The sequence below is a fragment of the Hevea brasiliensis genome, chromosome 15, assembly GCF_030052815.1.
Source record: "Hevea brasiliensis isolate MT/VB/25A 57/8 chromosome 15, ASM3005281v1, whole genome shotgun sequence".
NCBI lineage: Eukaryota > Viridiplantae > Streptophyta > Magnoliopsida > Malpighiales > Euphorbiaceae > Hevea > Hevea brasiliensis.
Window position 1 is genome coordinate 48,138,046 of NC_079507.1, and position 12,702 is coordinate 48,150,747.

Consider the following 12,702-nt stretch of genomic DNA (forward strand, 5'->3'; position numbering starts at 1 on the left):
TTCTACCTCGTCCTCCGAGTCGAGAAAGATAGTTAATAGTGAAGAAATAATAATCGAAGGTTTTGAAAAATGTATAGATAATTGGCAAATTCCAAAAGTACAAAAGGATCAGATCTATCAGACTACAAAACTCAATTTTTTCAAAACTGATTTCACAATCAAAACTGAAGAAAGAGATCTTCAGATTACAAAACCCTTTGAGACGATCTCTCTTCTGTCTCAAAAATCCTTACAAAAACACCGTGAAAAACAATACAAATACATCCATATAGATTTAGTCCAAGTTGGAATTAAACCGCTTACAAAAGAAGGGTTGAACACCTCAATCCTAACAGTTCTTAGAGATACTAGGTTTATAAACTTCCAGGATTCCCTGCTTAGTTCAGTCGAGTCTAGTTTGTGCAGTGGACCAATATCTTTTGATTGCTATCCAAATTTTACTGTTTTGTTAAACGACAGTAATATTACAAAATCCCTTGTTTTACAAATCAAAACTCACAATTACAAAATGCTTGAAGGATCTATTCCTCTTGCACTAATTTACAAAATCCATTACAAAGCTATGGTTTCTGCTTTTGCTACAAAACATAAGTTTCAAAGTAAAAGGGGAGAAACTTTGCTTTTACAAACTGATCTTACAAAATCCAACACTGTAATCCCTAGATCTATCCAGTGGAAGGACATAACCCTACCAGAATAATGGATCTTAGAAGGTGCAGTAGAACCAGAATCTTCAAAAATAGTTGAGCCAAACGTTCAACTTAGGCAAATAACCCAGTATGACGATGGAAGAGTCAGCCTTAGCTTTAACAGAAGACTTAGGTTTCCAGATGATTCCTCAACATCCAGTACTGTTGACATAGGAAGAGTGTCTTGTATACCTTCTGTCATTAGTTTGCCTGTTACAAAACCAATTGGAATACAAAATATTCAGCCTAGGTATTCTACCTCAGACTTACCTACCTCTTCTAGGTTTTCTACTTCAGAAATACCTAGATCCACTTTACAAAATGTAGATTACTCTACAAATGTTCCACATCCAGTTTATAGAAATTTACAAAACGAGTATGTTCAGGATGAAACCCAAACAGAGTCAGAACCTACTTCTCCTACCTTTTCAGCCATTACAGAAAATGTAAACCATGAACTTAATGTGCTTGAAAAAGAATTTGAAGTAGACAAACAATATTTGCATGATGATTTTTATTCTCCTAAAAATCATAAAAAGCAAATGTGATTTTTCAAAAATTTCAATGATCAAAGGAAAGAAATTCAAAAGGAATATTATGACTTTATACACCAACATAAAGTTCATATTCTCTTCTTTGATTGGTTTGAGATGTATGCTAAATAGCATAACATTTCATATCCATTTTCCAAAACTCCAAAAACTTTCAAACAATCAGATCCAGTTTCAAAACCTTCTCAAATTTCAAAACCTAAACAACAGGAGTCAGAAGATAATCAAACAGAGTTCATTGCGGCTTTGACAGATCTTCTAAAGAAAGCAGAAGAAAAATTGTCTGTTAATCCTGTTACTGTTAGAAACAAAGTTCCTGAATGGGAAATTTCAGATGGTAGAAAAATACAATCTGAACATCCTCCTCTTAGGATAGTAAAAATTCCCCACTTGGAACAAACAGTAGAAGCAAATTTCATTACAAAATTCCAAATGAAAATGATTCTGTGAATATAAAAAACATTGTTCTACAGAATAACTTTACAAATGCCCATTTGCATACCATAGGTAAGCAATTACAAAAAATGGAACAAAACCAACAGGCTACAGTTTCCCAAATTGAAACTAAGCCGGATACAAAATTGAAAAACCCAATTTTCAAACCATTCCAAGTTTCCAAAAATAGTCAAAAAGACTTACAAAACAACAGCAATTCTGAATTCATCCAAGCTTTGAGAGACATGAAAACTAGGATAAAAGCTTCAACTTCTACTCCAGTAGCACCTGAAACACCTCAAACTTCCCAAAGGAGTGTCAAATATAATCGAGGAAGATTCATATTCAGATGTCCAAAGCCAAGAAAACCAGCCCATCCAAACTGAAGAAATTCAGTCTTCAAAACCTTTACAAATCAATAGACTTTATTGGCCGCGGGTAGCAACACCCCTCTCAATAACAGCTCCAGACCTAGGCATAGAAAATAGATCTGAAATCCTGACCCAGTCTAAATTCAATGCCTCTACTGTCTATGAATGGAACATAGATGGTATGTCTGAATACAACATCTTGAATTTGCTCCAGCAAATGACCATGGCAGCAAATGCTTACAAAACCCAAACTGGAACCCTGCAGAGCTATTCTGAACTCCTCATTGCAGGATTCTCGGGATGACTCAAAGGATGGTGGGATTATCATCTCACGAACCTACAAAAATCTGAGATTCTAGAATCCATACAAACTCAAGAAGATGGCGTGCCAATTCTTGATGAGTTAGGCCAACCAATCCCAGATGCAGTAGCCACCTTGATTGTAACAATTTCCTTACATTTCGTAGGTGACCCATCCCATCTTAAGGATAAAAATGCCGAACTTCTTTCAAACCTTAGATGCAAAAAACTGAGTGATTTTCAGTATTACAAAAACACTTTTCTTACTAGGGTAATGCTTAGAGAAGATTCTAATCAGCCCTTTTGGAAAGAAAAATTCCTTGCTGGACTTCTGATCCTTTTAGGAGAAAAAGTTAGGAATAAAATCAAGGAAGCATTTGGAAATCAAATCCCGTATGATAAATTAACCTATCGTGAACTAGTCAGTCTCACTCAAAAAGAAGGTTTAAAGATTTGTCAGGATTTGAAATTACAAAAACATTTGAAATGGGAAATGAGAAAAACTCGCCAAGAGTTAGGATCTTTCTGCAAACAATTTGAAATAGGAACCAAAAACCCTACTCCAGATTGTGGAGGAAGTTGTAGCAGAAAACCTTACAAAAAATCATCCCAAAAATACAAAAACTCTTCAAAACCAGAAAAAGATTCCTATTACAAAAAACTTCCAAAAAAGACTAATAAACCTAGTTCTCAATCCAAATTTTGTATCAAAAATTTCACTTGCTACAAATGTGGTAACAAAGGCCACACTGCAAATTTTTGCAAGTTAAACCAAAAACTTCATGAGTTGCAATTAGAAGAAGAAGTTATTAATAAAATAACTGCTCTTTTAATTGAAACCGAAGGTGAGTCCAGTAATTCTGAACTCACAGAAAATGAAGAAGGATTACAAATTGATGAATTAATCACAAGTTCATCATCCAGTTCAGATTCTGAAACAGAAAATGAATTGTTTACAAAACTAAAATTGAAAATCAATGTTCTTTCGAAAGACCAGAAGTTACACTTAGAAATCCTTGCACAGGTTGAAGATTCTCAATTACAAAAGGAATTTTTAGGAAAACTTTTAAAAATCTTTGAAGAACAACCAATACAAAAACCTTCTATTCTGCCCTCTGTTGCAAGAAACACATATGACCTTACGTCCATGTTGGGTAGAAAGAAGACTTCAAAACAATCAACTGTTTCAGTCCAAAGCCTCCAGGAAGAAATAAAAGCTGTTAAGATTGAGCTTAATAAGCTTAAAGAAAAACAGGCATAGGACTCAGAAACAATTCAAAAATTACTTTCAAAACAAATCAATGAAGAAGTCAAAGAAGAAGATGAAGAAAATACTTTAGAAATTCAAAATCTTGAAAAACCTACAAAGGATTTTCTCTTCATTCTTAATGAGATTTCTTCCAGAAATTATTTGATTAGAATTTCAATAGTTTTCTCAAAAGATTTCAAGATCGATACAATTGCCTTATTTGGTACAGGTGTATAGTTAAATTGTATTAAAGAAGGCATTGTTCCAGAGAAATTCCAAGAAAAAACTACTGAAAAACTTTCAGCTGCAAACAATTCCAAAATCAAAATTAATTACAAAACAGAGGCTTCAATAGCCAATTCAAATCTCCTTCTAAAAGCTTCATTTGTTTTAATAAAAGATATTAGTCATAATGTCATATTAGGGACGTCGTTCATCAATTTAATTACTCCCTACAGAGTCAACTATGATAGTATTTCTTTTAAAACAAAAAATCAAAACCTTGTGTTTCCTTTTGTTGAAAAACCCAAAACAAAGAATTTGAATATCATAAAGGCTTAATCCATTTTTTATAATCAAATAAATGTTTTGGAAACAAGACAACATTTACAAAAAGAAAATTCTTTAAACAAGCTTGTTTTGAAAAATCAATTTTTTGATTACTTCTTATTACAAACTAACCCTTGTGAGTTTTTGCAGATGGCAGAATCATCCAACAATGGTGATTTAGTCCACTTTGGACCAATAGTCCTCTCCAAAACTCCTGCTCAAAAATTCAGAATTAATGTAGCCAGAACTACATATGTTCCCACAGAAAGGCACCAATGTTTATTAGATAATCTTTGGACTTTAATACAAAATAAAAGGTTGGGAGTAACAGCTCTCAATGCACTTTGTATTGAGTTTGAGGAAGCTAATAAATATGTGGCTGACCTCCTTAGCAGAATTAAATATCATGAGGATCATATCATGGTAGCTCAATCATTCATTGAGTTTTTACAAAACCAAATTTTATACAAATCCATTACATCCAGAATTAGTCCATCAGATCCATCCACTTCTAACCAAAATCATCACCTTGAATTACAAAAACAGGAATTTGAAGGCCTAGGATCCCCACTGGATTCTAGTGTAAGAATTCAAAAGCGAATGACTGAAGGCCTAGGATCCCCACTGGATTCTAGTGTAAAATTACCATTGGCCCCACTGGTTAATGTGAAAAATTATCACCAAAGTGAAGTCCTTTTTACTTCACTTGGTGCCAATAGGTCCTAAGAACATTTCCAAACCCGTTGTCTTTCGAAGAAATTCAGGCAACAAGTTCTCAATGGTCTTCCTCAAGAGATCCGCTAGCAGATTCTACGAAACATCATCCAGTCCAGAATCAAAGAACAGCTGGATGTTCTCAAAAAATGCCTCAATTTTACAAAAAGCAATCAGCAAGGTCACAATGGATGGTCATGGGAATGGGAGTACCATTCAAAACCCCGTTTTTATTGCACTCAGGAACATCCTAACCGATATCCTCTGTGCTATCCAGACTATGAACACAGCTTAGATTTCAGCATCCCCCGCTTCAAAACCACTCAGATGTCTGGAACCCGATATCTAGACGCCAGAGAACTATTCAAATGGGGTATGTTAGCTGGAGTCCGAGTCACAAGATCTGATTGTGAAATGACAAGGTTTTTGGAAAATAGAGTCCTTCAAGAAGTCAAGAGACTATTATTCTGCTAAAAACCAGTCAACATACAAATCATTTCAACACCTCCAGAAGTATTAGCAAATGGAGAGCTACAACAAGCGATCCATTACTTCTACCTGGATACAAAACTTCCTCCTCTCTATCATCTTCCTGATTGGCCATGCAATCATGAAGACCATTTCGTCCAACTCAACAAATGGCGAGCAAAGACAGTCATCGAAAACTGGCGAAAACACCGATATCCAGAATATGCGCTAGTCCATACAGGTACATATTCTCGGATATATGTTCACTATGAACATTTGCCAAGCCCAAAACCCTTTCATATTGAAACACAGTATGAAAATTACATGGTTCAATATGAAAGTCACTACGACTTATCTTCTGTCTCGTCAGATGACGAAACAAGTGACGACGAGGAGACATGGCACAACTTACAAAACATGATGGAAGGATAAAAGAGTGGTCCCAGCTCCACTCCATAAAAAAAATAAAAAATAAATAAAAAGAAAAAGAAAAGAGAAAAAGAAAAGAGAAAAAGAAAAGAAAAAGAAAAAGAAAAGAGAAAAAGAAAAGAGAAAAAGAAAAGAAAAAGAAAAAGAAAAGAGAAAAAGGAAAGAGAAAAAGAAAAGAAAAAGAAAATTTAAGACCGGCAAAAGAAATTTATGGCTGTAAAATTATCCATTTTCTCTTCATTTTCCTTTATTTTAATTTTTGTAATCATTTTTATTCTCTTCCTTTATTTCAAATCCAGACAGGACACTGTTCACCTGTCATATCTTGTACTGTTCACTTTTTACTGTTCGCATGTGAAGGAGACAAGAAGCACTGTTCACACGTGAAGGCATCAAGTGGCAGACACTGTTCAAAACCTACAAAATTACAAAACTGCCCCTAGACACTTCTATATAAGGAGGCACCCATCTAAGGCAAAGGGAAGCCACTTCATACCATTCTTCAAGCCTCTTGAGCCCAAGTTTCTCCCTTTCAAGCTTCTCAAGCCAAGAGAAACCGAAGAAGGTCCTGAAGGAGTTTCACCCCGAGGTGAAGAAAGGAGCAAGAAGGTTGATTCACTTCCCATCCTACCCTACCTCTACCTCACCTACAAACCTACAAACCCTGTAACTTCCTTGTAGTAGATCTTAGGAAGCTCATGTGCTGAGCAACCTTTGTAAGTCCTACCTGGAATTACATCTCCAAAACCTTTGTACAAATCTTACAAATTTTATAAAGTTTTGAAGTAAGTTTTTCTTCAACACTTTTCTTACAAAATTACAAATATTTCTTTCTTTTGCATGCATATGGTCGGTTCAACCGCCTGATCTGCATAAATATATATATATATATTCATAACAGACTGGCTCTGCCGCCTATTGAATATATACATGTATATTCATATTTAAATTTCAAGTTTAATTTTTAAGTATATATATATATTCTTAACGGACTGGCTCTGCCGCCTATAGAATATATATATATATATATATATATATATATATATATATATATATATATATAATCTTTAATTTACAAATTTAATATATAAATAATTAAAGAAATAAACAAAATGCACAAGAAAGGAAAATCTTCAGAAATGAAAATTAAATTTGTAAGTTAAAGAAATATATATATTCTATAGGCGGCAGAGCCAGTCCATTAAGAATATATATACTTAACAAAAATAAAAATTAAACTTGAAATTTAAATATGAATATACATGTATATATTCAATAGCCGGCAGAGCCAGTCCGTTATGAACATATATACGTATATTTATGCAGATCAGGCGGATGAACCGACCATATGCATGCAAAAGAAAGAAATATTTGTAATTTTGTAAGAAAAGAATTGAAGAAAAACTTACTTCAAAACTTTATAAAATTTGTAAGATTTGTACAAAGGTTTTAGAGATGTAATTCCGGGTAGGACTTACAAAGGTTTCTCAACACATGAGCTTCCTAAGATCTACTACAAGGAAGTTATAGGGTTTGTAAGTTTGTAGGTGAGGTAGAGGTAGGGCAGGATGGGAAGTGAATCAACCTTCTTGCTCCTTTCTTCACCTCGGGGTGAAACTCCTTCAGGACCTTCTTCGGTTTCTCTCGGCTTGAGAAGCTTGAAAGGGAGAAGCTTGGGCTCAAGAGGCTTGAAGAATGTTATGAAGTGGCTTCCCATTGCCTTGGATGGGTGCCTCCTTATATAGAAGTGTCCAGGGGCAGTTTTGTAATTTTGTAGGTTTTGAATAGTGTCTGCCACTTGATGTCTTCACGTGTGAACAGTGCTTCTTGTCTCCTTCACAAGTGAACAGTAAAAAGTGAGTAGTACAAGATATGACAGGTGAACAGTGTCCTGTCTGGATTTGAAATAAAGGAAGAGAATAAAAATGATTACAGAAATTAAAATAAAGGAAAATGAAGAGAAAATGGATAATTTTGCCGCCATAAATTTCTTTTACCGGTCTTAAATTTTCTTTTTCTTTTCTTTTTCTCTTTTTTTTTTTTTTTTTTTTTTTTATGGAGTGGAGCTGGGACCACTCTTTTATCCTTCCATCATGTTTTGTAAGTTGTGCCATGTCTCCTCGTCGTCACTTGTTTCGTCATCTGACGAGACAGAAGATAAGTCGTAGTGACTTTCATATTGAACCATGTAATTTTCATACCGTGTTTCAATATGAAAGGGTTTTGGGCTTGGCAAATGTTCATAGTGAACATATATTCGAGAATATGTACCTGTATGGACTAGCGCATATTCGATATCTGTTTTCGCCGCCGACGATCGTCTTTGCTCGCCATTTGTTGAGTTGGACGAAATGGTCTTCATCATTGCATGGCCAATCAGGAAGATGATAGAGAGGAGGAAGTTTTGTATCTAGGTAGAAGTAATGGATCGCTTGTTGTAGCTCTCCATTTGCTAATACTTCTGGAGGTGTTGAAATGATTTGTATGTTGACTGGTTTTTGGCAGAATAATAGTCTCCTGACTTCTTGAAGGACTCTATTTCCCAAAAACCTTGTCATTTCACAATCAAATCTTGTGACTCGGACTCCAGCTAACATACCCCATTTGAATAGTTCTCTGGCGTTTAGATATCGGGTTCCAGACATTTGAGTGGTTTTGAAGCGGGGGATGCTGAAATCTAAGCTGTGTTCACAGTCTGGATAGCACAGAGGATATCGGTTAGGATGTTCCTGAGTGCAATGAAAATGGGGTTTTGAATGGTACTCCCATTCCCATGACCATCCATTGTGACCTTGCTGATTGCTTTTTGTAAAATTGAGGCATTTTTGGAGAACATCCAGCTGTTCTTTGATTCTGGACTGGATGATGTTTTGTAGAATCTGCTCGCGGATCTCTTGAGGAAGACCATTGAGAACTTGTTGCCTGAATTTCTTCGAAAGACAACGGGTTTGGAAATGTTCTAAGGACCTATTGGCACCAAGTGAAGTAAAAAGGACTTCACTGTGGTGATAATTTTTCACATTGACCAGTGGGGCCAATGGTAATTTTACACTAGAATCCAGTGGGGATCCTAGGCCTTCAGTCCTTCGCTTTTGAATTCTTACACTAGAATCCAGTGGGGATCCTAGGCCTTCAAATTCCTGTTTTTGTAATTCAAGGTGATGATTTTGGTTAGAAGTGGATGGATCTGATGGACTAATTCTGGATGTAATGGATTTGTATAAAATTTGGTTTTGTAAAAACTCAATGAATGATTGAGCTACCATGATATGATCCTCATGATATTTAATTCTGCTAAGGAGGTCAGCCACATATTTATTAGCTTCCTCAAACTCAATACAAAGTGCATTGAGAGCTTTTACTCCCAACCTTTTATTTTGTATTAAAGTCCAAAGATTGTCTAATAAACATTGGTGCCTTTCTGTGGGAACATATGCAGTTCTGGCTACATTAATTCTGAATTTTTGAGCAGGAGTTTTGGAGAGGACTATTGGTCCAAAGTGGACTAAATCACCTTTGTTGGATGATTCTGCCATCTGCAAAAACTCACAAGGGTTAGTTTGTAATAAGCAGTAATAAAAAAATTGATTTTTGAAAACAAGCTTGTTTAAAGAATTTTCTTTTTGTAAATGCTGTCTCGTTTCCAAAACATTTATTTGATTATCAAAAATGGAATAAGCCTTTATGATATTCAAATTCTTTGTTTTGGGTTTTTCAACAAAAGGAAACACAAGGTTTTGATTTTTTGATTTAAAAGAAATACTATCATAGTTGACTCTGTAGGGAGTAATTAAATTGATGAACGGCGTCCCTAATATGACACTATGACTAATATCTTTTATTAAAACAAATGAAGTTTTTAGAAGGAGATTTGAATTGGCTATTGAAGCCTCTATTTTGTAATTAATTTTTATTTTGAAATTGTTTGCAGCTGAAAGTTTTTCAGTAGTTTTTTCTTGGAATTTCTCTGGAACAATGCCTTCTTTAATACAATTTAAATCTGCACCTGTATCAAATAAGGCAATTGTATCGATCTTGAAATCTTTTGAAAAAACTATCGAAATTGTAATCAAATATTTTCTGGAAGAAATCTTATTAAGAATGAAGAGAAAATCCTTTGTAGGTTTTTCAAGATTTTAAATTTCTAAAGTATTTTCTTCATCTTCTTCTTCGACTTCTTCATTGATTTGTTTTGAAAGTAATTTTTGAATTGTTTCTGAGTCCTATGCCTGTTTTTCTTTAAGCTCATTAAGCTCAATCTTAACAGCTTTTATTTCTTCCTGGAGGCTTTGGACTGAAATAGTTGATTGTTTTGAAGTCTTCTTTCTACCCAACATGGCCGTAAGGTCATATGTGTTTCTTACAATAGAGGGCAGAATAGAAGGTTTTTGTATTGGTTGTTCTTCAAAGGTTTTTAAAAGTTTTTCTAAAAATTCCTTTTGTAGTTGAGAATCTTCAACCTGTGTAAGGATTTCTAAGAGTAACTTTTGGTCTTTTGAAAGAACAATTATTTTCAATTTTGGTTTTGTAAACAGTTCATTTTCTGTTTCAGAATCTGAACTGGATGATGAACTTGTGATTAATTCATCAATTTGTAATCCTTCTTCATTTTCTGTGAGTTCAGAATTACTGGACTCACCTTCGGTTTCAATTAAAAGTGCAGTTATCTTATTAATAACTTCTTCTTCTAATTGCAACTCATGAAGTTTTTTTGTTTAATTTGCAAAAATTTGCAGTGTGGCCTTTGTTACCACATTTGTAGTAAGTTAAATTTTTTATCTTTGATTTGGATTGGGGACTAGGTTTACTAGTCTTTTTTGGAAGTTTTTTGTAATAGGAATCTTTTTCTGGTTTTGAAGAGTTTTTGTATTTTTGGGATGATTTTTTGTAAGGTTTTCTGCTACAACTTCCTCCACAATCTGGAGTAGGATTTTTGGTTCCTATTTCAAATTGTTTGCAGAAAGATCCTAACTCTTGGCGAGTTTTTCTCATTTCCCATTTGAGATATTTTTGTAATTTCAAATCCCGACAGATCTTTAAACCTTCTTTTTGAGTGAGACTGACTAGTTCACCATAGGTTAATTTATCATATGGGATTTGATTTCCAAATGCTTCCTTGATTTTATTCCTAACTTTTTCTCCTAAAAGAGTCGGAAGTCCAGCAAGAAATTTTTCTTTCCAAAAGGGTTGATTAGAATCTTCTCTAAGCATTACCCTAGTAAGAAAAGTGTTTTTGTAATACTGAAAATCACTCAGTTTTTTGCATCTAAGGTTTGAAAGAAGTTCGGCATTCTTATCCTTAAGATGGGATGGGTCACCTACGAAATGTAAGGAAATTGTTACAATCAAGGTGGCTACTGCATCTGGGATTGGTTGGCCAAGCTCATCAAGAATTAGCACGCCATCTTCTTGAGTTTGTATGGATTCTAGAATCTCAGATTTTTGTAGGTTCGTGAGATGATAATCCCACCATCCGTTGAGCTGTCCTAAGAATCCTGCAATGAGGAGTTCAGCAATAGCTCTGTCTGGGATTCCAGTTTGGGTTTTGTAAGCATTTGCTGCCATGGTCATTTGCTGGAGCAAATTCAAGATGTTGTATTCAGACATACCATCTATGTTCCATTCATAGACAGTAGAGGCATTGAACTTAGACTGGGTCAGAATTTCAGATCTATTTTCTATGCCTAGGTCTAGAGCTGTTATTGGGAGGGGTGTTGCTACCCGCGGCCAATAAAGTCTATTGATTTGTAAAGGTTTTGAAGACTGAATTTCTTCAGCTTGGATAGGCTGGTTTTCCTGGCTTTAGACATCTGAATCTGAATCTTCCTCAATTATATTGACACTCCTTTGGGAAGTTTGAGGTGTTTCAGGTGCTACTGGAGTAGAAGTTGAAGCTTCTAGCCTAGTCTTCATATCTCTCAAAGCTTGGATGAATTCAGAGTTGTTTTTGTTTTGTAAATCTTTTTTACTGTTTTTGGAAACTTGGAATGGTTTGAAAATTGGGTTTTTCAATTTTGTATTCGGCTTAGTTTCAATTTGGGAAACTGTAGCCTGTTGGTTTTGTTCCATTTTTTGTAATTGCTTACCTATCGTATGCAAATGGGCATTTGTAAAGTTATTCTATAAAATAATGTTTTTTATATTCACAGAATCACTTTCATTTGGAATTTTGTAAGGGGCTACTTCTACTGTTTGTTCCAAGTGGGGAATTTTTACTATCCTAAGAGGAGGATGTTCAGATTGTTTTTTTCTACCATCTGAAATTTCCCATTCAGAAACTTTGTTTCTAACAAGAATGGATTAATGCATAATTTTTCTTCTCGCTTTAGAAGATCTTTCAAAGCCGCAATGAACTCTGTTTGATTATCTTCTGACTCCTGTTGTTTAGGTTTTGAATTTTGGGAAGGTTTTGAAATTGGATTTGATTTTTTGAAAGTTTTTGGAGTTTTGGAAAATGGATATGAAATATTATGCTTTTTAGCATACATCTCAAACCAATCAAAGAAGAGAATATGAACTTTATGTTGGTGTACAAAGTCATAATATTCCTTTTGAATTTCTTTCCATTGATCATTGAAATTTTTGAAAAACCACATTTGCTTTTTATGATTTTTAGGAGAATAAAAATCATCATGCAAATATTGTTTGTCTACTTCAAATTCTTTTCAAGCACATTAAGTTCATGGTTTACATTTTCTGTAATGGCTGAAAAGGTAGGAGAAGTAGGTTCTGACTCTGTTTGGGTTTCATCCTGAACGGACTCGTTTTGTAAATTTGTATAAACTGGATGTGGAACATTTGTAGAGTAATCTATGTTTTTTAAAGTGGATCTAGGTATTTCTGAAGTAGAAAACCTAGAAGAGCTAGGTAAGTCTGAGGTAGAATACCTAGGCTGAATATTTTGTATACCAATTGGTTTTGTAATATGAAGATCTCTTTCTTCAGTT

General features: G+C 34.5%; 1 long non-coding RNA gene across 1 annotated transcript in view; it reads left to right on the forward strand.

Moving 5' to 3' along the window:
- LOC110641406 (uncharacterized) overlaps positions 1 to 12,702 on the forward strand; it is a 53,479-nt gene that overhangs the window by 11,996 nt on the left and 28,781 nt on the right. The gene's annotated exons all lie outside the window — the stretch shown is intronic.